Below are 27,507 nucleotides of genomic sequence, written 5' to 3' on the forward strand. Positions count from 1 at the left end.
GGTCAAATTTAGCCGTGTTAAGTCAATTTTAAAATGAATGCGTCTACACAACCAACCCCATTCTGCTGACCTAAAGGGCTCTTAAAATTGACTGCTGTACTCCTCCCTGACAAGCGGAGTAGTGCTGGATCAAAATTTGGGATAGTGTAGATGTAGCGCTGTGCAATTCAATGGTATCGGCCTCCAGGAGCTATCCCAGAGTGTTCCAGTGTGACCACTCTGGACAGCACTTTCAACTCCAATGCACTAGCCAGATACACATGAAATTCAAAAGTTCCCAGTGCTTTTCATTTCCTGTTTGGTCAGCATGGTGAGCTCAGCAGAACAGGTGACCATGCAGTCCCAGAATCGCAAATGAGCTCCAGCATGGAGCGAACGAGAGACACTGGATCTGATTGCTTTTTGTATGGGGAGAAGAATCTGTCAGGCAGAACTCTGATCCAGCAGAAAAAATGCTGATATATATGCCAAAATTACAAACGGTATGGTGGACACAGGCTATACCAGGGACACACAGCAGTGCCACATGAAAATTATGGCGATCAGGCAAGCCTACCAAAAGACAAAGGAGGCAAACGGTCGCTCTGGGTCAGAGCCCCAGACATGCCGCTTCTTATGATCAGCTGAATGCCATTCTGGGGGAGACCCTACTAGTACCCCACCACTCTCCATGGACACCCGCAAGGTAGCAGCCTCATGCAACACGGAGGAGGAGAATGCGCAGCAGGCAACCGGAGAATCCGTTCTCCCAAGCAACCAGGACCTTTTCCTCACCCTGAAGCCAATACCCTCCCAGGGCGTATTGTTCACGGACCCTGAAGGTAGAGAAGGCACCTCTGGTGAGCGCACATTTGTAACAACACTACAGGGGCTAAAAAATTGTTTTTAATGTTTGATTTGCCCTGAACAATTGGGAGGCATTTGCAGCCAGTACAGCTACTGGAAAAGTCTGTTAACCTGTCTGTGGATGGAGAGGGAATCCTCCAGGGACATCTCCATGAAGCTCTCCTGGAGGTACTCTGAAAACCTTTGCAGAAGGTTTCTGGGGAGGGTTGCCTCATTTCGTCCTCCACAGTAGGACACTTTACCAAGCCAGTAGCAAGTGGTCTGGAATCACTGCAGCACAAAGCATGGCAGCAAATGGTCCTGGTGTTTTGGTCACACTCATGCAACATTCGGTCTTTACCTTTCTGTGTCAGTGTCAGGAAAGGGATATCATTCATGGTCACCTGGTTGAAATAGGGGAATTTTTGTAAGGGACCAATAATCCCATCTGTTTGGTGATCCCCAACACATTGGACCCTGGTCACGCTGGGCTGTTTGCGCTTGGCTAAAAGGGATCATCCCAGAGAATAGCCACACCGGGGGGAGGGGTGGTGTGGTGCTGCTGCACATCCACCCCAAAACCGCAGCCCCTCCTTTTAAATGGCAAACCCATCCAGCATTGGTTGCTATGGGAAAGAAGGGCGCTGCAATTTGAAACCATTCCCACATGTTATGAATGCAGAAGAAGCCAACCCCACATACCCTTTGGCTTACCCTGGCTGCCTCGAAACCGAATTCTGTTGCCCAGCAGTGTGTGATGTGTCACCATACTGGCAGGCGCTCAATATAAAAGGCAAAATGCGACCTTGTACCTAAAACATGTGCTGTCTGCTGTGAATTGCTTGATTCACTGTGAAAGTCTCCCTTTTGTTCTCACACATGTATCTTCTTAAAAATCTACTCTCCCTTCCCCGCCACCCCCGCAAGCTGCAAATGTTTCTATGCTCCCCACATCAACTCCATCCCCGAGGTATCACAAATTAGAAGGCGGAAAAAAAACGCACTCGAGATGACATGTTTTCAGAGCTCATGCAATCCTCCCGCACTGAGAGGGCACAGTTGAATGCATGGAGGCATTCGGTGGCAGAGGCCAGAAAAGCATACAGTGAGCATGATCTGAACATGCAGGAGGAGATGCTGAAGTTAATGGGGGAGCCAACGGACATGATGAGGCATCTGGTGGAGCTGCAGGAAAGGCAACTAGAGTACAGACCCCTGATGCATCCATTGTGTAACCACCTGCCCTCCTCGCCAAGTTCCATATCCTCCTCACCCAGACGCCTAAGAATGCAAGGGGCGGGGGAGGCTCCAGGCACCCTGCCACTCAACTCCAGCGGATGGCCCAAGCAACAGAAGGCTGTCATTCAAACAGCTTTGATCTGTAGCGTGGCTACAATAAGCAATGTGGCCTTGTCCTTCCTTCCTCTCCCAGCCCACTCTGTTATCAAACCCTTTGTAGACCCAGGCTACCTTTTACTAGTCAGCATTGTCAGTGATCTCAAGTTTTTTTAAAATAAAGAATGAATGGATTCAGAACAATAGGGATTTTATTTCCTGTGACAGCTGTGATCGAAGGCAGGGAGGGGGACTGGATTACAGGGAAGTACATTCGCCAAAGGGGGTGGGTTTGCATCAAGGACAAACACACACAACTGTCACACCGTAGCCTGGTCAGTCATGAAACTGTTTTTCAAAGCCTCTCTGATATGCAGCGCACTTCGGTGTGCTCTTATAATTGCCCTGGTGTCTGGCTGTTCAAAATTGGCCGCCAGGCGATTTGCCTCAACCTCCCATCCCACCATAAATGTCTCCCCCTTACTCTCACAGACATTATGGAGCACACAGCAATAACAATGGGAATATTGCTTTCGCTGAGGTCAAACCTACTCAGCAAACTGCGCCAGCGCCCCTTTAAACGTCCAAAGGGGCATTCTACCACCATTCTGCACTTGCTCAGCCTATAGCTGAACTGCTCCTTACTGCTGCCAGGCTGCCTGTGTACAGCTTCATGAGCTATGGGAGCAAGGGGTAGGATGGGTACCCAAGGATAACTACTAGCATTTCAACATCCCCAACAGTAATTTTCTGGTCTGGGAAGAAAGTCCCTTCTTGCAGCTTTCTGGACAGTCCGGAGTTCCAAAAGATGCAAGCGTCATGCACCTTTCCCCGACCATCCCACGCTGATGTCGGTGAAACGTCCCTTGTGATCCACCAGTGCTTGCAACACCATCGAGAAGTACCCCTTGCGGTTTACGTACTGTTTGGCAAGGTGGTCCGGTGCCAAGATAAGGATATGCATTCCGTCTATCGTCCCACCACAGTTAGGGAACCCCACTGCAGCAAAGCCATCCACTATGACCTGCACATTTCCCAGAGTCACTACCCTTCTTAGCAGAAGAGTATTGATTGCCCTGGTTACTTGGATCACAGCAGCCCCCACGGTAGATTTGCCCACTCCAAATTGATTCCTGACTGACCATTAGCAGTCAGGCGTTGCAAGTTTCCACAGGGCTATCCCCATTTGCTTCTCAACCGTCAGGGCAGATCTCATCTTGGTATTCCTGCGCTTCAGGGCGGGAGAAAGCAACTCACAAAGTTCCATGAAAGTGGCCTTATGCATGCGAAAGTTTTGCAGCCACTGGGAATCATCCATAGAATCATAGAATATCAGGGTTGGAAAGGACCTCAGGAGGTCATCTAGTCCAACCCCCTGCTCAAAGCAGGACCAATCCCCAACTAAATCATCCCAGCCAGGGCTTTGTCAAGCCTGACTTTAAAAACTTCTAAGGAAGGAGATTCCACAACCTCCCTAGGTAACGCAACACTATGCAGTCCCACCAGTCTGTGCTTGTTTGCTGGGCCCAGAATTGGTGTTCCACTGTATCAGCATTCCCCAATGCCACCATGATGTCCCAATTGCCACATCCCGTGCTTTCAAGAATGTCTGTGTCCATGTCCTCCTCACAATCTTCCTCATGCTGGCAGCTCCTAGCCAGGCTCTGCACATACTGCAGGATAACGCGCAAGGTATTTACAATGCTCACAAAAGCAGTGCTCAGCTGAGCAGGCTCCATGCTTGCCATGCTAGGACATCTGCATGGATAACCCAAGACAAAAAGATGCAAAATGATTGTTTGCCGTTGCTTTCAAGGAGGGAGGGAGGGAGGGGAGGCTGACGACAAATACCCAAAACCACCCGCAATAATGTTTTTGCCCCATCAGGCATTGGGAGTTTACCCAGAATTCCAATGGGCAGCAGGGACTATGAGATCGCTACCCACAGTGCACCACTCCGTGAGTCGATGCTAGCCACAGTATTGAGGACTTACTCCACCAACCTAATGCGCTTAGTGGGGACATGCACAATCGACTGTATAAAATCGCTTACTAAAGATCGACTTCTATAAAATCAGCCTAATTTTGTAGTGTAAGACATGCCCATATACTTGTATGCAAGGGATGTAGAAATATTTATTCTGTTTATTCTAAGTATGACAGAATAAAAACTTGTTTATTCAGGATATCAAATGTGGTTGTTCCTATTCTAGGACTTGTGAATGTAAATATCACATTTGTATGAATAAATACGAAATGGAACCCACATCTGTGACAGAGCTAAAACTGAACTTTCTTTTAAAATGAAGGGTTTAATGTTAATAACTGTTACTGCAAAACTCAAAAGCAAAGGTGCCAACCAGAATTCAGAAATTGTGGATTTCTTGGTTTTCCCGTTATCATAGTGTTAAAGGACTGAAGCAACTGACTATTTTCCTAATATTAAGGAAAAAGCACTGAATTTGTTTCTGCAACAAGAGAACTGGAAATAACGCAGAACTCTGAAGTTTGTCAGAAAGTCGCTGATTCCTAGCTGCACTGGGAAATTGAAATAGCAGCCACATTTTGAATAAAATACACCTGAGTTACTAGCATAGTCTTAAGTGTTATAGTGTTATTGCACGCTTTAAAACAAAATATAGTAGAAAAGCATTCAATAAAATTTGACTACTTGGGTACTGTAGTATAAACTTAAAATAAAACAAGTTGCTAGAGTTTCTTTTCTGCTTATTTACCTTTGAGATACCATTAATGTTAAATCTGGTCTCACCTATTTCTGCTGGAGGACCTGCTGGGATTCTCAAAAGGATGTATACTGTTCAGGATGAATAAAAATCAATGATTAAAAAAAAAAGATTTTTTGATAAAATGCTTTTTGAGGAAAAAACCTGTCTAAAGATAGATACACTATAGCTCAAAGATATCTCGTCATAGGATAGGGATTATAAAATTCTAATTCTATAGTATGAGACAATATATTCATGTAATTAATGTTTAAGAAAAGTTTTGTAAAGGAGTTCCTATAGTTCATGGCTTAGGGACCTAATCTTTTGGGGGTGGGGGGGTCCAGGGGCTTCTGTATAGATTAATTAGGTTAATTTTTCTATTTACCCAATGGGACTCAGTGCTTAGTCTAGAAGATACCATCAGAGATGCTTAGTTTTGCAGTTCTCAAACTGTGGATTTGTGTCTCCAGAGATAACACGCTTGCTAACAGCAAAAATGTTTTTAAATAAATAAATATACAGAGGTGAGAAATAACAGACTTCAACCCAGTTGTCCCTCTGCAAATTTCTGTACACAGAGTCAATCCCCTACCTCTCTCTAAAAGTGCAAAATTTCAAAAAGTTCAATGAAAAGAAGATTGTTTGGGGCGGAATAGATCTGGACAAGGAAAAGAAGTCTGGAGATAAATGTGAGAAGGGAGGGACAGACAGTAGAAACAAAATTGAAACTGTTTGAGCAGCATATTCCAGAAGTCTTGAGGTCTGAGTGTAGCCTTCATTGATTTGAGATCTATCGTACCATTGTCTCACTAGAAGGGAAAACCTATAATGGCAGCAGACCGTAAAAGAGACCCAGTGTGGGTCTCATCTATCTCTTGAGTTGCGAATATGTATTAAGGTTATAACAACCAACAAGAATGCACTTTTATGTAGAAATCCATGATTAAATCAAGTCTTCCTGACTAGTGATTTAAATCAATCTGATTTAAATCAAATCCACCCTAATACTGTTAGCTCTTAAAACTTAATTGATGGGGCTAAGTTGTTAAATCTTTAACAAAGTCTTCTTTTCACAAAAGTGTTAATAATTTTGTTTTCCTTAGCTATTTAACTGCCAACAAAAACTGAAGTTTAAGCACTCTTAACTATAATTTCCTTCTCCCAGTGATCAGTCTCTTCTGATGTCATTCATCTAGTTCACCAGTCACAGCATCTTCAAGACTTGATAGACCAGCCATAGAATGGAGATTTTCATAGGCACAAATGGGAGTTTGGCATCTTAAGGGCTTGTCTTGGACTTAATTCGTGCTATGAAAACTTTGTAAAAAAAAAAAAAACCAAAAAAAAAAAGCCCCAGTAGTCATTTGCACCTTTGAAAATTGCCTCTTAAATTTCTTACGTAAACATCAAGCTAAAAAAAAAAAAATCTCAGATTCCTAAAGATGTTTTTTCGCACTTTTTTTTACACATCAAAAAGCAACAAAAATGTGTATGGATGATCCCATTTTTCTTCAGTAACAGGTTACTGTTAATAGGAGATAAATATATGAGGACTGCACCATACAACGTAAGTACATAAAAACAGCCATACTGGGTCAGACCAAAGGCCCACCTAGCCCAGTATCCTGTCTTCCGACAGTGGCCAATGCCAGGTGCCGCAGAGGGAATGAATAGAACAAGTAATCAAGCGATCCATCCAGTCACCCATTCCCAGCTTCTGGCAATCAGAGGCTAGGGACACCATCCTGCTAATAGCCATTGATAGACCTATCCTTCATGAATTTATCTAGTTCTCTTTTGAACCCTGTTATAGTCTTGGCCTTCACCACATCTTCTGGCAAGGAGTTCCACAGGTTGACTGTGCGTTGTGTGAAAAAATACTTACTTTTGTTCATTTTAAACCTGCTGCCTATTAATTTCATTTGGTGACCCCTAGTTCTTGTGTTATGAGGAGGAGTAAATAATACTTTACTTTCTCCACACCAGTAATGATTATATAGACCTCAATCCTATCTCCCCTTAGTCATCTCTTTACCAAGCTGAAAAGTCCCAGTCTTATTAATCTCTCCTCATACGGAAGCTGCTCCATACCCCTAATCATTTTTGTTGCCCTTTTCTGAATCTTTTCCAATTCCAGTATATCTTTTTTGAGATGGGACGACCACACCTGCACACCGTATTCAAGATGTGGGCGTACAATGGATTTTTTCTGTCTTCTTATCTATCCCTTTCTTAATGATTCCCAACATGCTGTTTGCTTTTTTGACTGCCACTGCACATTGAGTGGATGTTTTCAGAGAACTATCCACAATGACTCCAAGATCTCTTTCTTGAGTGGTAACAGCTAATTTAGACCCCATCATTTTATATGTATAGTTGGGATTATGTTTTCCAATGTGCATTACTTTGCATTTAACAACGTTGAATTTCATCTGCCTTTTTGTTGCCCAGTCACCCAGTTTTGAGAGATCCTTTTGTAGCTCTCTCATTCTGCCTGGGACTTATCTATCTTGAGTAGGTTTGTATCATTTGCAAATTTTGCCATCTGACTGTTTACCCCTTTTCCAGATAATTTATGAATATATTAAATAGGACTGGGCCCAGTACAGACCCCGGGGGACGCCACTATTTACCTCTCTCCATTCTGAAAACTAACCATTTATTCCTACCCTTTGTTTCTTATCTTTTATCCAGTTACCAATCCATGAGTATCATAACTGTAGCATATTTTTAACAAAACCAATATGCATATCTTTGGAATATGAAGAGAGTTCAAGATGTCAGAAACTTGCCATGTGTGTCACAAGAGACATTCTTACACAGGTGGTGTACTAAGCAGTAGGGAGCAGAAAACTGTTATAGTGAGGACCTGTCTACACAGAGAAGTTACCCCAGGATAAGGTAGGGCGTGAATTTAATGCATAATAATTATCCCAGAATAATTCCCTTTAAGACTGCCTGTTTCTGGTTTAGCTTAATCCACTTCTATAGTGGCCCCTGAAGAACTACTGTGGTCAGTTTTCCCATGGTAGACAAGACTTCAGACTCTAATCTTATACTCTGCATTTCTAAACTTTTCAGCAATTTCTCTTTTGCTTTAAATTGTCTGTCAATTTAGAACTTCCTGAATTATCACTATTTCCTTTTAACGCCCCTACTAATTACTGTTATGACTAATAAAAAGCATTCATGGAGTGCTTTACAAATTCATAACACTGCGGATATTTATCCTACTATCTCAATTACTATTTAATGAAGTTTTTGGTCTAGAAATATACAATTGTGCAAGTGCTAGATTCACAGGACAACTCCAGAAGGCATCCCAGTAGTATTGCATTACCTGGAAATGTGCAATTTGAAGAAGGAAAGCCAGTATTAATCTGGAGGGGATCTTGAGACAGTACAGGAAGAGAACTGTATGAAAAGATCAGACTCCTGAGATTGCCTATATAATTTTCAGTTGCGGGTAACAGTGAAATGCTTTCAATTACTCATTTCTCTTGCTTTCGATTAGTTATTTTATCTAATTTAGCTGACTCCTTGGATTGTACACAAAAGCACTTCAATTTCAAATGTGTGTTACTAAACTAGAGGCAAATACACACCACAATAGGCTAAATTAAAAGCTCTGTACATGATCATATACTCACAAAAGAATTTTTTCTTATTTAAAATTTCAAATGTTGCATTGTCACTGCCCTACATATTTAATATACTTGCTAAGAAATAACAATTTCCTTAGTTACATGCTCTGAGACCATTACTACGTCTCCTATTTGGTGCTACCAAAATGAAGTTTTCTTGGATACAAGATCACTTGGAACAATTATCTGTAGAAAAAAGATAAATTTAAGTACAGGAATCTACAGTAAAAATTCTGATCCTATTGCCACTACCAACCTGTAACCATTCTATAAATCTTCTACAGGACCAAAGTGCCAAGAAAACTTTGAGCTCCCCTTATCTCCCTTCTGCCTCCCCCCGCCCGCCAACCAATATGGTTCTAACACTGAACTTGAGTTGTAACCAGTTACTATTTATAATCCTCTAATACCTAGACAGATCAATGAAGTTGCTGGGAACATTTCTCTTTCAGACACTGTATTCTTCTCTCCCTCTACTATTTTAGGTTTCAGGCCAATACCTGCAAAACTCAAGTAATATTATACTCCTCCAGACAACTGCTTTGTTAGGCTATGTCTACCTTACAGACCTTACAGCAGCACAGCTGTACGGCTGCAACTGCACTGCTGTAAGGTCTCCATATAGTGGCTCTATGCTATCGAGAGCTCTCCCACCGACATAATTGAACCACCCTCAGTAAGCAGCAGTTGCTACGTCAGCGGGAGAGCATGTCTTGCCGACACAGAACTGTCCATACTGGTGCTTTTATCAGTGAAAATTATGTCGATCAGGGGGTAGTTTTTTTTCCACACCCTGACCAAAAGTTTTACCAACAGAAGTGCTAGTGTAGACATAGCCTTAATACTACCTACTGTAGCATGAAGTTCTGTAATCTGAAAACTAACCTGACGTTAAAATCTAGAATAGTTACCTTAAATCACTAATATTACTACTTACTTTTATTGCTTAAATTACATTCCTAATCAGTGCATTTTTGTTAGTTTGTTCAAGAACCACACCACATCATCAGGTTGATAAAGCTCCATCAAGCAGAAGCTACTGCTTCTGTACAATGTTCTGCAGGCCTGAAAACAGTAAATAGATTTCTCTGTTTAACAACTTTCAACAGCACCTCATGTTACTTAATCTGAGCACCTACTAGTGTTTTACTTGCAACCAAGGGCTCAGTTGGGTGAGGCATTTGTATTGAGGTATGATGCAAAGCCACACTGATAAAGTGTCATGTACCTTTTAAAGCTTTAAAGGGAGAGGCTGAGGCCATGTTTGTTTACAAGCCTCATGTTCATATTCAAACAACAAGATTTACGATGCACCAATTTACCATTTTTCCACTGACAACAATATTTTCAGTTCACAAAAATAGAGTGACTGTGACCGATAAGAATTTTACTTCTCTATACAAATGAAATCGTTACAGCTAGGATTTCGATTTGTAAAATTTTAAAAAAAAGTACATTAAATAATCTATCGAGTTAGCACATAACATAACATCTACTCCATTGGTTCTTTGGCATCTACCCGGTATTTTGGGTTGATTATGAAATATGAAAATAAGATAAAGCAAGTGTTTGGGCTATTTATTTCTTTGCTACTTGCCATTTAATCTTGTCCTTAAATATTTTTAAAGTTTCTTTTAAAGTTCAATGATATGAATAAAAAAACAACTTGAATCTTATCTACACTGATGGTGGAGAGGGAGAGGCAGGAGAGATTTGCACCAGTGTAACTGCACCAGTGCAAACCTGTAACATACATGTGCCATACCATTGTGGCTCACCCTGGCATGAAACTGGGGTAAACCTCACTAATCCAAGTCACTTTTTTCTCTAGTGTGATGTGGCTACACTATGGGTTTGTGTCAGTTCAAGAGAAAGTTGACATCTGTGTTTAAAAAACAGTGCGGATAAGCCCTGCTTTTTGGCAAAGTTGTCCAAGGCTATGGAGAACGGTCTTCATTAAGTATACCTTCCTGTTTATTTTTGCTTTTAGCCCTTTGTCATTTATGGTTACAAAATAAGTTTCTTCATTGAACTACAAAAAATCTGGCCTGTCCAAACAACAAAATCTAAAAAACCACCAAGTGAACTCCATTTTGCACTAGAACAAGTTGAGGCTCTAGCTTTCAATTTAAGGTAATGCAAAGTATAGTTACACATTTACTTTACCAGTATTATAATTAGCTCAATTTATATGAGACTAATGCAAGGTTGAGCATTTAGATCTTAAATCATTAAATGAAATTGCATTAAGTTTCTCCTAGTACCTCAGCCACGTTGTGCAACCTCTGTATTTTATAGTTTACATTTAATTAACTACTGCTAGAATAATGTACACGTTTCAAACAAACACAGGATTAACAAAATACAATTTGCAAGCTTTGTGGGAAAAAAAAAACATTTTTTTCGCAAATGAGCTTGTAAAATGGAAAGTTATAATGAAAGTCTCAACATACTTCCAAGCATAACAAGATAGAAGTTACTGCAAAAGCTGTAAGTATTTGCGGTTTTTTAAATACTGGACTTATTTACCTTGCTGTTGAGGCTAGTTCCACCCAACTACAAGGCTGGGTAACAAAGTGCTTCTCTGCAAGAGCACTATGACATTTTACAACTGACAGTTGCAAAATAAAATAGGCATAATCTGGAGGGAAAGATTCATACCAAGTAGATTATCAATTTGTACACACCTGTGCATGCTGTAATGACAGAAGACCTGTGTTATCTTCACTCAGCAACAAGATAAAACTGCTTACCCAAATGCTAGACTCCCACAAATATCACAGGTTCAGTTATTTATTAATTAAAAAAAAAATCATGTTTTCAAACAAAACATGTTAAATTATACATTAGAGTTCTACCTGCCTTTGTCTGTTTTCGATTCCCAACACACAATTATGATAAACCAAAAGCTACTTAATTCAAGAGCAACAAAACGAAGCCCAGCTCTGCTAGACAAGCTTTAATTTGAATTAACAGCAGTACAATAAAATTATACAACTCCAGTCTATTGTTTAGATTACATATAATAGACAGAGAGATAGATATGACACAGACTGGGTGGAAAACCTTTCCTTAGCATTACTACTACTGTTTCTTGCAGCCATTTCAACCCATGTTTTGGGTAACAATTTTGTTCTTAGAAACCTGTGTCCTAAAGGACCATCCTAAATGTGAGCTTCTTTTAATACATAGTATTTTGTGCTTTCATTGTAAAATGTTTTAAACCTTTTTTCTGGACTGCTCAAAATGAGATTAGAGGGAAAACAATCAACAATTAACAGATAGAGCATACTTCTGACGTATTACAGATATGACAAACTGCATGAAAGAGCAACAAAAGACAGACTTACCACCTTTATGGTTATGCCACATAGAATTTTATTTTTCAAATATAAATAGAATCTTAGGTACAAATTAGTAACATGCAGAATTTCCATCTATTCTGAAAAAAGAAAAGGAGTACTTGTGGCACCTTAGAGACTAACCAGTTTATTTGAGCATGAGCTTTCGTGAGCTACAGCTCACTTCATCGGATGCATAGCATATCGTGGAAACTGCAGAAGACATTATATACACACAGAGACCATGAAACAAAACTTCCTCCCACCTCACTCCCCTGCTGGCAACAGCTTATCTAAAGTGATCCTCAAGTAGAGCCATTTCCAGCACAAATCCAGGTTCTCTCACCCTTCCCCCCGCCCCCCCCCACACACACATACAAACTCACTCTCCTGCTGGCAACAGCCCATCCCCCTTTGAAACCCCTCTTTATAATGCGCATGATAATCAAGGTGGGTCACCTCCAGCACTAATCCAGGTTTTCTCACCCCCCCCCACCCCCCCCCCTTTTTTTCCCAAAAACCACACACACAAACTCATTCTCCTGCGCATTATAAAGAGGGGTTTCAAAGGGGGATGGGCTGTTGCCAGCAGGAGAGTGAGTTTGTGTGTGTGGGGGGGGGGGGGGGGGGGAAGGGTGAGAAAACCTGGATTTGTGCTGGAAATGGATCTACTTGAGGATCACTTTAGATAAGCTGTTGCCAGCGGGGGAGTGAGGTGGGAGGAAGTTTTGTTTCATGGTCTCTGTGTGTATATAATGTCTTCTGCAGTTTCCACGATATGCTATGCATCCGATGAAGTGAGCTGTAGCTCACGAAAGCTCATGCTCAAATAAACTGGTTAGTCTCTAAGGTGCCACAAGTACTCCTTTTCTTTTTACGAATACAGACTAACACGGCTGTTACTGTGAAACCCATCTATTCTGAGCTGTTGATTAATGGTTTTATTTAAAGAGTTAAGCAAAGTTGCTATTCAAGTCAAGCCACTACAGATAGCATTACTGTTAGGTATCCAAATGTTGTTTTCCATCCTGGTTAATTCTGTACCATGTGAAGTGAGTAAGACTGCACATCAAACAAAGTGAGGAAAGCTATGTTTTCTTGACAACGTCAAGGAAGTTTGACATTTGCACAAGCAGAAAGCATGAACTACTCCAGTTTGCCAGGATCCACTCTTGACATCTGGCACTGAAACCCGGCAGGAACTGGCTAACTGCTAGATCTAAGAAAACTCGTGTCAATGGAGAAACAATCATCAAATGTCCATTTCAAATGGTGTACAACAGGGATCAGTGCTAGTCCTGACACTATTTAATATTTTTAAACAAAGATCTAGAGAGTGCACACACTGTGGGTTACTTAGGCCAAGTTCAGTGCGCACACCAGAGGCTCCTTGTATCCCTCCATCTCCCCCCAGAAATCCGTGTGCCACCCTCCAATCCCCCTTGATTTCAGGGAGTCCCTGTAACCCCACTTAATCCCTCCCTCATGTAAGAGCTCCTGTGTCCCTGCCCTGTTCCTCCTTCCCATCATGGCAGGGGCTCGGTCTCCCTTGTCCTCCTGCCCCATATCGTTGACCCCCATTCTCCCACATCTCAAGGCCACCATATAACCCCTGCTCACTTCTGCCCTCCACCACATGTCCCACATCTCCCTCCCTCCAGACCACTGACACCCATTCTCTCCCCCGTTAGAATGGGGCTGTACTGGTTAAAAAAATCAACCTGGTTTAGATGGAAAGTGAAGGCAGCTATTAAAAAAAAATGGAAGGGGAATGTGATAGTAATGAATATAAATTAGAAGCTAAGAATTGTAGAACATTGATAAGGAAAGAAAAGGGACACAAGTAGAAATCTCCGGCCAGCAGAGTTTAAAAAAAAAAAAAAAAACACACACCTTCTCCTCAGTATACAAGGACCAAAAAGAAATCAGTATTGGTCTATTGCAAAATGGAAATGGTAGTATTATCAATAATAATGCAGAAAAGGCAAAATTGTTAAATAAATATTTCTATTCTGTTTTTGAGAAAAGCCAGCTGAAGTAGTCATATTGTATGATAATACTCTTTTCATTCTACTAGTATCTAAAGAGGATGTTAAACAGCAGCTACTAATTTTAAAATCAGCAGGTTCGGATACCTTGCATTCAAGAGTTTTAAAAGAGCTGGCTGAACAGCCCACTGGACCGCTAACCTTGGTTTTCAGTAAGTCTCAGAACACCAAGAAAGTTCGACAACATGGAAAAAAGCTAATGTGCCAATATTTGACAAAAGATAAATGGGATGATCTGGGTAACTAATCAATGTCAGTCTGACATTGATTCTGGACAAGATACTGGAGTGCCTGATTCAGGACTCAAGTATTAAAGAAGGGTAATGTAACTAATCCCAATCAACATGGGTTTATGGAAAATAGTTCCTGTCAAACTAACTTGACTTTTTTTTATAAATTTGTTTGATAAAGGTAACAGTGTTGATGTTAATCAATAGTGTGGATGAGACAATGGTGTAGGGAGGAGGGGTTTAGATTTATCAGGAACTGGGGAAACTTTTGGGAAAGGAGGAGCCTATACAGAAAGGACAGGCTCCACCCAAACCAAAATGAAACCCAACTGCTGGCACTTAAAACTAAAATGGGTATAGAGCAGTTTTTAAATTAACGGCTGGGGGAAAGCCAACAGGTGCGGAGGAGCACTGTTCGGACAGAGACAGTCCTTAAAGGAGGACCTACTCGTGGAGATTCTCTGTCCTAGTAAGTAGGCAAGTATGGAAGATGATAAAAATACAGGCAGAATATGATGAGAAACAGTCAAATGAAAAAAGTCTCATTCAATTACATCATGCAATGGGAGACAGCTAAAAAGTGACAAGTTTTTAAAGTGCTTATATACCAATGCTAGAAGTCTAAATACCAGGATGGATGAACTAGAGTGCCTCGTATTAAATGAGGATATTGAAATAATAGGCGTCACAGAAACTTGGTGGAATGAGGATAATCAATGGGACACAATAATACCAGGATACAAAATATATCGGAAGGACAGAACAGGTCATGCTAGTGGGGGAGTGGCATTATATGTAAAAGAAAGCGTAGAGTCAAATGAAGTAAAAATCATAAATGAACCAAACTGTACCATAGAATCTCTATGGATAGTAATTCCATGCTTGAATAATAAGAATATAGCAGTAGGGATATATTACCGACCACCTGACCAAGATGGTGATAGTGACTGTGAAATGCTCAGGGAGGTTAGAGAGGCTATTAAAATAAAACAACTCAGCAATAATGGGGGATTTCAACTATCCCCATATTGACTGGGTACATATCACCTCAAGGTGGGATGCAGAGATAAAGTTTGATGCCTTAAATGACTGCTTCTTGGAGCAGCTAGTTCTTGAACCCACAAGAGGAGAGGCAATTCTTGATTTAGTCTTACGTGGAGCACAGGATCAGACCCAAGAGGTGAATATAGCTGGACTGCTTGGTAATAGAGACCACAATTAAATTTAACATCCCCATGGCAGGGAAAACGCCGCAGTGGCCCAACACTGTAGCATTTAATTTCAGAAAGGGGAAGACCACAAAAATGAGGTGGTTAGTTAAACAGAAATTAAAAGGTACAGTACCAAAAGTAAAATCCCTGCAAGCTGCATGGAAGCTTTTTAAAGACACCATAATAGAGGCTCAACTTAAATGTATACCCCAAATTAAAAAACATAATAAGAGAACCAAAAAGAGCCACCCTGGCTCAACAACAAAGTAAAAGAAGCAGTCAGAGGCAAAAAGGAATCCTTTAAAAAGTAGAATGTAAATCCAAGTGAGGAAAATAGAAAGGAGCGTAAACTCTGGCAAATTAATTGAAAAAATATAAGTCGGAAGGCCAAAAAACAATTTGAAGAACAGCTAGCCAAAGACTCAAAAAGTAATAGCAAAAAAAAAAAAAATGTTAAGTACATGAGAAGCAGGAAGCGTGCTAAACAATTAGTGGGGGCCACTGGCCGATTGAGATGCTAAAGGAGCACTATAAGGCCATTGCAGAGAAACTACATGAATTCTTTGCATTGGTCTTCACGGTTGAAGATGTGAGGGAGATCCCCAAACCTGAGCCATTCTTTTTAGGTAGCAAATCCAAGGAACTGTCCCACATTGAGGTGTCATTAGAGGAGGTTTTGGAACAAATTGATAAACTGAACAGTAATAAGTCACCAGGATCAGATGGTATTCACCCAAGAGTTCTGAAGGTACAAAAATGTGAAATTGCAGGACTATTAACTGTAGTTTGTAACCTATCATTTAAATCAGCTTCTGTACAAAATGACTGGAAGATAGCTAATGTGACGCCAATTTTTAAAAAGAGGCTCCAGAGATGAGCCCAGCAATTACAGGCCAGTACACCTGACTTCAGTACAGGGCAAACTGGTTGAAACTATAGTAAAAAAGAAAATTGTCAGACACAGATGAACATAATTTGTTGGGGAAGTCAACATGACTTTTGTAAAGGGAAATCATGAGACGTAATCCTCTACTACAATTCTTTGAGGGGGTCAACAAGCATGTGGACAAGGGGGATCCAGTGGATAGTGTATTTAGATTTTCAGAAAACCTTTGACAAGGTCCCTCACCAAAGGCTCTTAAGCAAAGTAAGCAGTCATGGGATAAGAGGGAAGGTTCTCTCATGGATTGGTAAGTGGTTAAAAGATAGGAAACAAAGGGTAGGAATAAATGGTCAGTTTTCAGAATGGAGAGAGGTAAGGAGTGGTGTCCCCCAGAGGTCTGTTCTGGGCCCAGTCCTACTTAACATATTCATAAATTATCTGGAAAAAAGGGTAAACGGTGAGGTGGTAAAATTTGCAGATGATACAAAACTACTAAAGATAGTTAAGTCCCAGGCAGACTGCGAAGAGCTACAAAAGGATCTCACAAAACTGGGTGACTGGGCAACAAATTGGCAGATGAAATTCAGTGTTGATAAATGCAAAGTAATGCACATTGGAAAACATAATCCTAACTATACATACAAAATGATGGGATCTAAATTAGCTATTACCACTCAAAAGGAGATCTTGGAGTCATTGTGGATAGTTTTCTGAAAACATCCACTCAATGTGCAGCAGCGGTCAAAAAAGCAAACAGAATGTTGGGAATCATTAACAAAGGGATAGATAAGAAGACACAAAATATCATATTTCCTGTATATAAATCCATGGTACGCCCATGTATTTTTTCACACAATGTCCAAGTATTTTTTCACACAATGCACAGTCAACCTATGGAACTCCTTGCCAGAGGATGTTGTGAAGGCCAAGACTATAACAGGGTTCAAAAGAGAACTAGATAAATTCATGAAGGATAGGTCCATCAATGGCTATTAGCAGTGATGGTGTCCCTAGCCTCTGTTTGCCAGAAGCTGAGAATGGGCAACAGGGGATGGATCACTTGATTATCTGTTCTCTTCATTCCCCCGGGGCACCTGTCTTTGGCCAGTGTTGGAAGACAGGATGCTGGGCTAGATGGACCTTTGGTCTGACCCAATATGGCTGTTCTTATGTTCTTAAGAAGATGCATCTGATGAAGTGAGCTGTAGCTCACGAAAGTTTATGTTCAAATAAATTTGTTAGTCTCTAAGGTGCCACAAGTACTCCTTTTCTTTTTGCGAATACAGACTAACACGGCTGCTACTCTGAAACCTAGAAGAATACAATATCACTGGTAAAGTTTCCAGAAGACAGACACAAAAATTGAGGGACTGGTAAATAATGAGGCAGACAGGTCACTGATTCAGAGCAACCTAGATCTCTTGGTAAGGTTGGCTCAAACAAACATTTTAATATGGCTAAATGTAAATGTACACATCTAGGAACAGGAATGTAGGCCATACTAACAGGATGGGGATCCTTTATCCTAGTCACACTGGAAAAAAAAAAAGACTTGAGGGTCATGGTGGATAATCAGCTGAAGATGAGCTCTCAGCACGATGTTGCAGGCAAAAGAGCTAATGCAATCCTTGGATGCACAAACAAGAGAATCTCAAGCAAGAGAAGAGAGGTTATTTCACCTCTGTATGTGGCATCAGCGTGATTACTGCTGGAATACTGTGTCCAGTTTTGGTGTCCACAACTCAAGAAGAATGTGATGAATTGGAGAGGACTCAGAAGAGCCACGAGAATGATTAAAAGATTAGAAAATATGCCTTACAGTGATGACTCAAGGGGCTCAGTTTAGCTTATCAAAAAGGAGGTTATAGCAGGGGTCGGCAACCGGCAGCACGCGAGCCGATTTTTACTGACACGCTGCTGCCAGCTGGGGTCCTGGCCGCTGGCCCCACTCAGCCTGCTGCTTGCCTGGGTGAACGGAAACTGGGCAGGGCCGGCAGCTGGCACCCCGGCTGGCAGGAGCCGGCGGACGGAACCCCAGACCGGCAGCGGGCTGAGCCGCTCAGCCCACTGCCGATCTGGGGTTCCAGCTGCCGGACCCTTGCCAGCCGGGGACCCAGCCCGCTGTCTGCCTGGGTGAACGGTACCAGTGGGATGAGCAGTACCGGCAGCTGGGATTCTGGCTGGCAGGAGCCAGCAGAACGCCAGACCAGCAGAAGGTGAGCCGCTGCCGGTCTAGTGTTCTGTCCGCCACCGCACTCAGCCCGCTGACAGTCTGGGGTTCTGGCTGCCAGCCCGGGGTTCTGGCTGCCAGCCCCTTGCCAGCCAGGGTCCCGGCCATCGGCCCCACTCAGCCTGCTGCCAGCCTGGGATACCAGTTGCCGGCCCCGCTCACCTCACTGCTGCCAGCAGGGGTCCTGGCTGCTGGCCTTGCTCAGCCCGCTGCCAGTCTGGGGTTCTGTCGGGGACCCCTGTAAATGTAAACTTTGTTACTGGCATGCAAAACCTTAAATTAATGAAGACTTGGCACGCCACTTCTCAAAGGTTGCCGACCCCTGGGATTTAGAGTGACCTGATTAATCTATAAGTACCTACACGGGGAACAGATATTCAATATTGGGCTCTTCATCTAGCAGAGAAAGAGCTAACACAATCCAATGGCTCAAAGTTGAAGATATTCAATCTCAATTGGTCTATAAAGGATACACTTTTAACTAGAGTAATTAACCAAAAAACAATTTATCAAGGGTTGCAGTGGATTCTCCATCATTGACAATTTTCAGACCATGAATGAATGTTTTTCTAAAAGAATGCTGTAGGAATTATCTGGGGGAAGTTCTATGATCTGTGTTCCACAGTACTAGATCACAATGGTCCCGTCTGGCCTTGGAACCTACAAACCTATGAACAAAATGCTTTATAATACAGGAAAGTGCAAGGTCCTACATCTAGGAACAAAGAACACAGGCAAGAGCTATAGAACAAGGGACTGTATCCTGGAAAGTAGTGACTCTGAAAAGGATTTAAGGGTCATAGTGGACAAGCAACTCAACATGATCTTGCAGTGTGATGCCATGGAAAAAAAGAGCTAATGTGATCCTTGGAGATATAAATAGCAGCGAAGGGAGTGGGAGTAGGGGGGTGATTTTACCTCTGTATACAGTAGTGGCGAGACTGATACTAGAATATTGCATAGTTCTTTTGCCCACATTTATGAAAGAAAATTGAAAAGTTGGAGAAGGAGCAGAAAACAGCAGAAAAAAATTGAGAACTGCCTTACAGTGAGAAAGTTACAGAGCTCAATCTGTTTAGCTCATCAAAAAAAAGACAGGTGACAATTATGGTGTCTAAATAACTTCATGGGGAGAAAATACTTGATAGAGGGCTCTTTATTCTAGTGGGAAAAGGCATAATGAGAACCAATGGCTGGAAGATAAAGCCAGACAAATTCAACTTAGAAATAAGGCACAATTTCCTGGGCCAACAGGGAAGCAGTAGATACTCCATCACTTTTAGGTCTTGAAATCAAGACTGGATGCCTTTCTGGATTATACTGTTGCCCCTGTTGGCCCAGGCTTTTAAACAATATTTGGAACCTTCTTGGGTTGTTTCTATTCGGAGGAGAAAAATAATATGAGTAAAGTATTTCTGTGGTGCAAATCACACAATCCTTTTTATTTACAAAAATGTATGTGAAGTCCTGTTTCCCTGAACACAGAAACAAAAACAGGCAGTTCTTATTCAGAAACCCACATCTGCTATTCCGAGTACTGAGCCCAGAAGCAGCCCTGTCTCTTGGCATCCTCCCAGGGTGACATCTGTTTCTCTCACTTTCTGCTGACTCTCTCATGGCTTTCTGCCTCTCACACACACAGCCTCTACAAATCAATCTAGTCCCTTCAGCCCACATGCTCTTCGCTCCACCATGTGGCCCACTGCCTTTGGTGGTAGCCTCCTATTGTTTCAGTATCACTACATAAAGGGGCATTTAAATGCTCCTTCCATTTGGCCTAAAAGAAGAATGCTTGGCACACCCATCAGCTTTTACAAGGTCAGTACTTGTCTACTGATCAAAGACTCGCTTGTTGACAGTCATTAACACTTTCAAGAATAACAGGTTTTCATTAGACAAGTTATTGGGCTCAGCAGAAGAGTGGATGAAATATACTGGATGAAAAACTGGATGAAATTTCATAATATGACATACAGATAATCACACTAATGGTATGTCTACACTGCAATTAAGCACCCCAGCGGGCCCATGTCATCTGACTCAGGCTGCAGGGCTGTAAAATGCAATACAGACCTTTGGGCTCAGGCTGGAACCCATGCTCTGGGACCCTGTGAGGGGGGAGGGTCTCAGAGTCCAGGCTCCAGCCCCTCAGCTCCCATTGGCTGTGAATGGCAAACTGCTGGGAATGGCAAACTGCGGCCACTGGGACTGAGGGACTCTGTGCCTACAGATGCTCCAAGTAAACAAAACATCCTGACCTGCCAGCAGCAGATGGGCCGGGAGCCAAAGTTTTCCAACCCCTGCTATATTTTAAAAGCTGGCGTCACAAGAAACACTCACTTCCCGCAGCTCCCATTGGCTGGGAATGGCGAACTGCGGCCACAGGGAGCTGAGGGGCTCCATGCCTGCAGACGCTCCAGGTAACAAAACGACAATGTATTAGATATTCAATTCAGTGATTCCATAGAGTTTTAAATCATCACATTTTGGTGTAGACCTGTTTATAAGCCGACCCCCGCTCTTTGATGAGTCACTTTTTTACCAAAAATACTTGGCTTATGAACGAGTATATACGGTAGTTTTCTTTATTAAAAAGAATATATTAAGATACCATTGTATTAAGGTAAAATAATGTGGAATTTTAATCAGCACTACAGTGTAGAAATATGGTGTATACTCTTATGTCCAAAAGCCACATGCTCATACAAACAATTACTATGTACAGAAAAACATAATTCAGGCAGCGGAATGAAGAGGAAAACAGAACTGGATTTTATCTTATACATTTCAAGCTTCATCAGCGCACACCCTAGAGTGTTCTAAAGATTTGACTTTAACACCACCCTCCATTGTATCAATTTCCACTATACCTTTGGAATCCTGTATTTTAGCTACATAGGCCACCCAAATCTTCGGCTTGAGGAGTACAATATAACACCTTATGGATATTGCAAAATGCTACATTGAGAACAGTAATTTTTACCCATTATAAAAAGGTATTCAACATCATTTGAAATAAATGAGTACTGAATAGCGTTAGAAGTCTGTATTTATGCTTTTATCCCCGAGACCCCTAAAACAGAGGTAAATTATTCTGAAAAAAAATTACATACTGCACTGGAAAATTAACTGGATTCATTAAAAGCATAACTGTCAGGCAGAAAAATATACACAACAGCAGCTCAGTTCTAAAGAGTTGTGTTTCATTCTCAATAGGAATCGGTACTATTCTAAACAGTTTTTCAGAGAACACCTAAGGAGGGGCTTAAATTGTATTCAGTCCTGTTTACAGTGCTACTCCAGTAGACTGAAAGCAGGCAAGTGTGGAGAGAAGGAAGGCAGAGTTTAAGTTTATGAATTACTCCCTCATGGCAGTTATCACATTATGCAGAAAAAAAGAGAAGAGAAAAAGGAGTACTTCAGAGCAGAGAGATGATTCCATCACTTACAGAAAGTGATACATTCTTTCATAAGTTCAAAGCAGGAATGAAAAGGAACAAGACAGTGTCCAGAGGTGTTTACACACTTCTGAAGTTTGATAACCTCAGTTTTGCACACTCATGTTGCAATTTCCTTGAATCCCTGGGGTTCTCAATAGGACCCTTCCACAAAAAAAAAAAAAAAAAATCTAGCCCTTTTTAAAAATTGGCATCACATTAGCTATCTTCCAGTCATTTCGTACAGAAGCTGATTTAAATAACTCACAAGTTACAGTTAGTAGTCCTGCAATTTCACATTTGAGTTCCTTCAGAACTCTTGGGTGAATACCATCTGGTCCTGGTGACTTATTGCTGTTTAATTTGTCAATTTGTTCCAAAACCTCCTCTAATGATACCTTAATCTGGGACATTTTCTCAGATCTGTCATCTAAAAAGAATGGCTCAGGTTTGGGAAGCTCCCTCACATCCTCAGTCATGAAGACCGATGTAAAGAATCCATTTAGTTTCTCTGCAATGGCCTTATCGTCCTTGAGTGCTCCTTTAGCACCTCGATTGTCCAGTGGCCCCACTGGTTGTTTAGCACACTTCCTGCTTCTCATGTACTTAAAAAGAAAATTGCTATTACTTTTTGAGTCTTTGGCTAACTGTTCCTCAAATTCTTTTTTGGCCTTCCTAATTGTATTTTTACACTTCATTTGTCAGTGTTTATGCTCCTTTCTATTTTCTTCACTAAGATTTAACTTCTGCTTTTTAAAGGATGCCTGTTTTCCTCTCACTGCTTCTTTTACTTTGTTGTTTAGTTACGGTGGCTCTTTTTTGGTTCTCTTACTACGTTTTTTAATTTGGGTTATAAATTTAAGTTGAGCCTTTAGTATCTTTAAAAAGTTTCCCTGCAGCTTGCAGAGATTTCACTTTGGGCACTGTACCTTTTAATTTCTGTTTAACTAACCTCCTCATTTTTGTATAGTTCCCCTTTCTGAAATTAAATGCTACAGTGTTGGGCCTCTGTGGTGTTTTTCCTGCCATGGGTATATTAAATTTAAATATATTATGGTGACTATTACCAAGCAGTCCAGCTATAGTCACCTCTTGGATCTGATCCTGTGCTCCACTTAAGACTAAATCAAGAATCGCCTCTCCTCTGGTGGGCTCGAAGACCAGCTGCTCTAAGAAGCAATCATTTAAGGTGTCAAGAAACTTTATCTGTGCATCCCATCCTGAGGTGACATGTAACCAGTCAATATGGGGATAACTGAAATACCCCATTATTATTATTATTATTGAGTTTATTTTAATAGCCTCTCTAATATCCCTGTGCATTTCACAGTCTCTATCACCAACCTGGTCAGGTGGTCGGTAATATATCCCTACTGCTATATTCTGATTATTAGAGCACGGAATTTTTATCCATGGGGATTCTATGATACAGTTTGATTCATTTACGATTTTTACTTCATTTAATTCTATGCTTTCTTTCACATATAATGCCACTCCCCGACCAGCACGACCTGTTCTGTCCTTCCGATATATTTTGTATCCTGGTATTGTTGTGTCCCATTGATTATCCTCATTCCACCAAGTTTTTGTGATGCCTATTATATCAATATCCTCATTTAATACGAGGCATTCTAGTTTACCCATTTTATTATTTAGACATTAAAAACTTGTCTCCTTTTAGCTGTCTGCCATTACACGATGTAACTGAATGGGACTATTTTTTATTTGACTATTTCTGATCAGACCCTGCCTGTATTTTATCCATCCTCTCGTCCTCACTAGGACATAGAGATTCTTTATTAATAGATCCTCCCCCCCAAGAGATGTCCGAACCATGTGGTCCTCTGCACCTGTCGTCTTTCCCCCAGCCCTTAGTTTAAAAACTCCAACTATGGCATGCAGTTCCTTGTAGAAGTGGCAGTCTGCAGCTTAGCACCAGATCTACTGTTGCACTCCCTGGCCTTGTGGTATCCCAGGTGAAGTTCCCTCGCTTTCACACGCCACTGCTGCTAATCCCTGTCATATCCCTTTGGCTGCATCCCACATCCAATCGCCTCATAAAAGTCCACATTTCTACAGCTGGTTTGTGACTGTGCTCTCATAGGCTCTTCACCCCACAGGCCTAGGAGATCCAATACTTCCTAGGCAACTGTCCAAATGACCAGGCAGGAGCGTGTCCACTGCAGGGGTCAGCAACTTGCAGCTCCGGAGTCACATGCGGCAATTTGGCTGCCCCTTTGCAGGCAGCCATTTTTTGAGGGGGTGTGTCAAGGTTCCTTCCCCACTCTCAACTCTAGGGTACAGATGTGGGGACCTGCATGAAAGACCCCCTAAGCTTATTTTTACCAGCTTAGGTTAAAACTTCCCCAAGGTACAAACTTTGCCTTGTCCTTGAACCGTATGCTGCCACCACCAAGCGTGTTAAACAAAGAACAGGGAAAGAGCCCACTTGGAGACATCTTCCCCCAAAATATCCCCCCAAGCCCTACACCCCCCTTCCTGGGGAAGGCTTGATAAAAATCCTCACCAATTTGTACAGGTGAACACAGACCCAAATCCTTGGATCGTAAGAACAGTGAAAAATCAATCAGGTTCTTAAAAGAAGAATTTTAATTAAAGAAAAGGTAAGAGAATCACCTCTGTAAAATCAGGATGGTAAATACTTTACAGGGTAATCAGATTCAAAACACAGAGAATCCCTCTAGGCAAAACCTTAAGTTACAAAAAGACACAAAAACAGGAATATACATTCCATTCAGCACAGCGTATTTTACCAGCCATTAAACAAAAGGAAATCTAATGCATTTCTAGCTAGCTTACTTACTAATTTTACAGAAGTTCTGAGTCTGCATTCCTGACCTGTTCCCAGCAAAAGCATCACACAGACAAACCCTTTGTCGTCCCGTCCCCCCCCCCAGCTTTGAAAGTATCTTGTCTCCTCATTGGTCATTTTGGTCAGGTGCCAGCAAGGTTATCTTAGCTTCTTAACCCTTTACAAGTGAAAGGGTTGTGCCTCTGGCCAGGAGGGATTTTATAGCACTGTATACAGAAAGGTGGTTACCCTTCCCTTTATTTTTTTTGACAGGGTGCAAGGTGCAGGCTGTGGCCAGGAGGTGCTTACCCAGGTGCAACAGGGCTCTGGCCCCACATGGCTCCCAGAAGCGGCTGGCTGCTGGCACATTTCTGTGTGCCCCTTGGGGACGGGGGGCAGCGGGTCTCTGTGCTGCCAGCGTCCGCAAACACAGCCCCTGCAACTCCCATTGGTAAGCACCTCCTGGCCAGAGCCTGCACCTTGCACCCCCTTCCTAGGTTAGAACCCACTCCTGCACCCAAACTCCCTCCCAGACCCCGCACCCCCTCCTGCACCCCAATCCGCTGCACCAACCCCAGAGCCCCCTCCTGTTTATATTCAAATGGCAGAAGTCACATTAAAAGTATTGGTGAGCAGCAATAACTTTAATATATTCAATTATTATTAGTTGATAAATTCTAACTCTACAAGTAGCTTTGTGTGTGATGAGGCTCTTGAAATATTTTGGTCAAAGACAAAACCAAAAAAATGGCTCTTCTTTGAAAGATTGCCAACCCCTAATCTAGTGCATAGAGCCTGCCTGGTCAGTTGCACATAGCCAGGGTGAGCTGCCAGGTGTGCTTGCTAAAGTGGGCAATCAGGAAAAAAAGCACTTCAAAAACCACACAGAAGGTTCTGAGGGAGGGAGGTAGCAGCTTCCGGTCTCTGTGACCCCTGACCAATGCAGTTTAAAATTGTGACAACCGCTGGAAGACTGTTAGGGTCAGCATATGCCATGTAGTATCTACACTCACACTGTGAGCCTCAGTAGGTTGACCATGACTTTATGCTACTCAGCGAGGGTAGTTTTACTGCATCACTGTAACAGGGCACTCACATCACAGTGAAATTTTGAGTGTAGACACATGCACACACAGCTGAAGCAAGGCAACTCACATCAGCCTATGTAGTACAGACTAGGCCTCAGTACACATGTAGTCACAGGAGCCTGAGATTACTTCACACAGCTCCTTCAGCAAGGAAAAAAAAAATGCTAAACTTGCAGTCTGACTTGAATTATTCTATTTCTTTGAAGTATTGATACTAAAGTAATATTCATAAGATTCGGAAGTCATTTCACTTATGAAATGAGCTGTATACATTTTCAAAGATTTGGGGTTCACTTTGTTTTTCCTTTCATAGGAAATCTCAGTCTTCCACTCATCTTTGAAAACTCCAAACTGCCATGAAGCAAGAGCTTTATAGATTTTTGAAAGAATAACCAAATAAAAGGAGCTAAACTGCCTCTCCCCGAAAAAAGAAAAGAAAAGAAAAAGAAAACAGACAGACAGCATTCACTGCATATTTGATTAAATAGCCAACTGGCAAAGCAAAAACAATAGCCTTGTAGCACGGCATCCCTAAGATCTAGTTCCTTTCTCAAATACACTCAGTGCAAAGGGCTGTAATGCACTGAAAAACAAAACAGCAACCAGAAGAAATGAGACCATAAGCCAATAAGGAAACAACAGGTTTTAAAAATTCAAGATATTAATAAATAGGACACCTCTGCACAAGTGCACAGGGATGAACAGGATAGGATTGGAAAATCTTCCTGGGTTATGTCTTATAAAATGGTAAATTAAAGATCTTAAAAGGCACACAGAGGAAACAAATCTATTCTTCTGAATGTAGAATCTACATCACACTCCATTCAAAAGAATAAACATAGCTGTAACTGACAAGTCAGTTATTTCATAGTAGTCTCTCAAAAAAGAGACGTTAATATGTATTTAGTTATTGAATCTGCTGTTAACCTGTAGGCAACAATACTATACATTTATAACTTCATCTTAACTGTTTAGCAAACAAGTTTCAGCAACCTACAAAGCACACCAAGTTCATATTGTTTCATTATTAACACATCTGAAAAATCTTAAGTGCCCTTGTACCATTAGCTGTTGAAATGCTAAGTCTATAAATGCTTTTAACAGTTTGCAAAGGAAGACTATTCTGGTTTGAAATCATGGCAGCTACTTCAATGAGCATCAGAGTAATCAGTCATTTAGACTTTAGTCATAATATTACTAGTTTTTGTGCAAGTCTTATAACAAGCTAACAAGTTCAGATCATACCCACCGGTGGTATTTTCTCCTCTAAAGCAGTGGTTCTCACGGATACACGTACTCTGGGAGTACGCGGAGGTCTTCCAGGAGGTAGGTACATCAACTCATCTAGATATTTGCCTAGTTTTACAACAGGCTACATAAAAAGCACTAGTGAAGTCAGTACAAACTAAAACGCCATACAGACAATGACTTGTTTATACTGTTCTATAAACTATACACTGAAATATAAGGACAATATTTATATTCTAATCAATTTATTTTATAATTCTACGGTAAAATGAGAAAGCAAGCAGTTTTTCCAGTAATAGTGTGCTGTGATATGTCTGTATTTTTATGTCTGATTTTGAAAGTAAGTAGTTTTTAAATTAGGTGAAGCTTGGGGTACACAAGACAAAGTCCCCTGACTTTGACAGTAGTCTGGAAAGATTGAGAGCCACTGCTCTAAAGCGCTTTTGGAA

The 27,507-nt window shown here is 41.5% G+C and overlaps 1 protein-coding gene across 6 annotated transcripts in view; it reads right to left on the reverse strand.

Annotated features, from left to right (window-relative positions):
* Nucleotides 1–27,507, reverse strand: part of IPPK (inositol-pentakisphosphate 2-kinase) — a 94,505-nt gene that overhangs the window by 60,822 nt on the left and 6,176 nt on the right. Inside the window, exon 1 of one of the 6 annotated variants that reach the window (XM_043551947.1) lies at nt 958–961. The exons of the other annotated variants lie outside the window; for them this stretch is intronic. The gene's annotated coding sequence lies outside the window, so the exon portion shown is untranslated. Of the gene's footprint in view, nt 1–957; nt 962–27,507 lie in introns of those variants that run through there. 6 annotated transcript variants of the gene reach the window in all.

Source organism: Chelonia mydas, chromosome 7 (assembly GCF_015237465.2).
Source record: "Chelonia mydas isolate rCheMyd1 chromosome 7, rCheMyd1.pri.v2, whole genome shotgun sequence".
Lineage (NCBI taxonomy): Eukaryota > Metazoa > Chordata > Testudines > Cheloniidae > Chelonia > Chelonia mydas.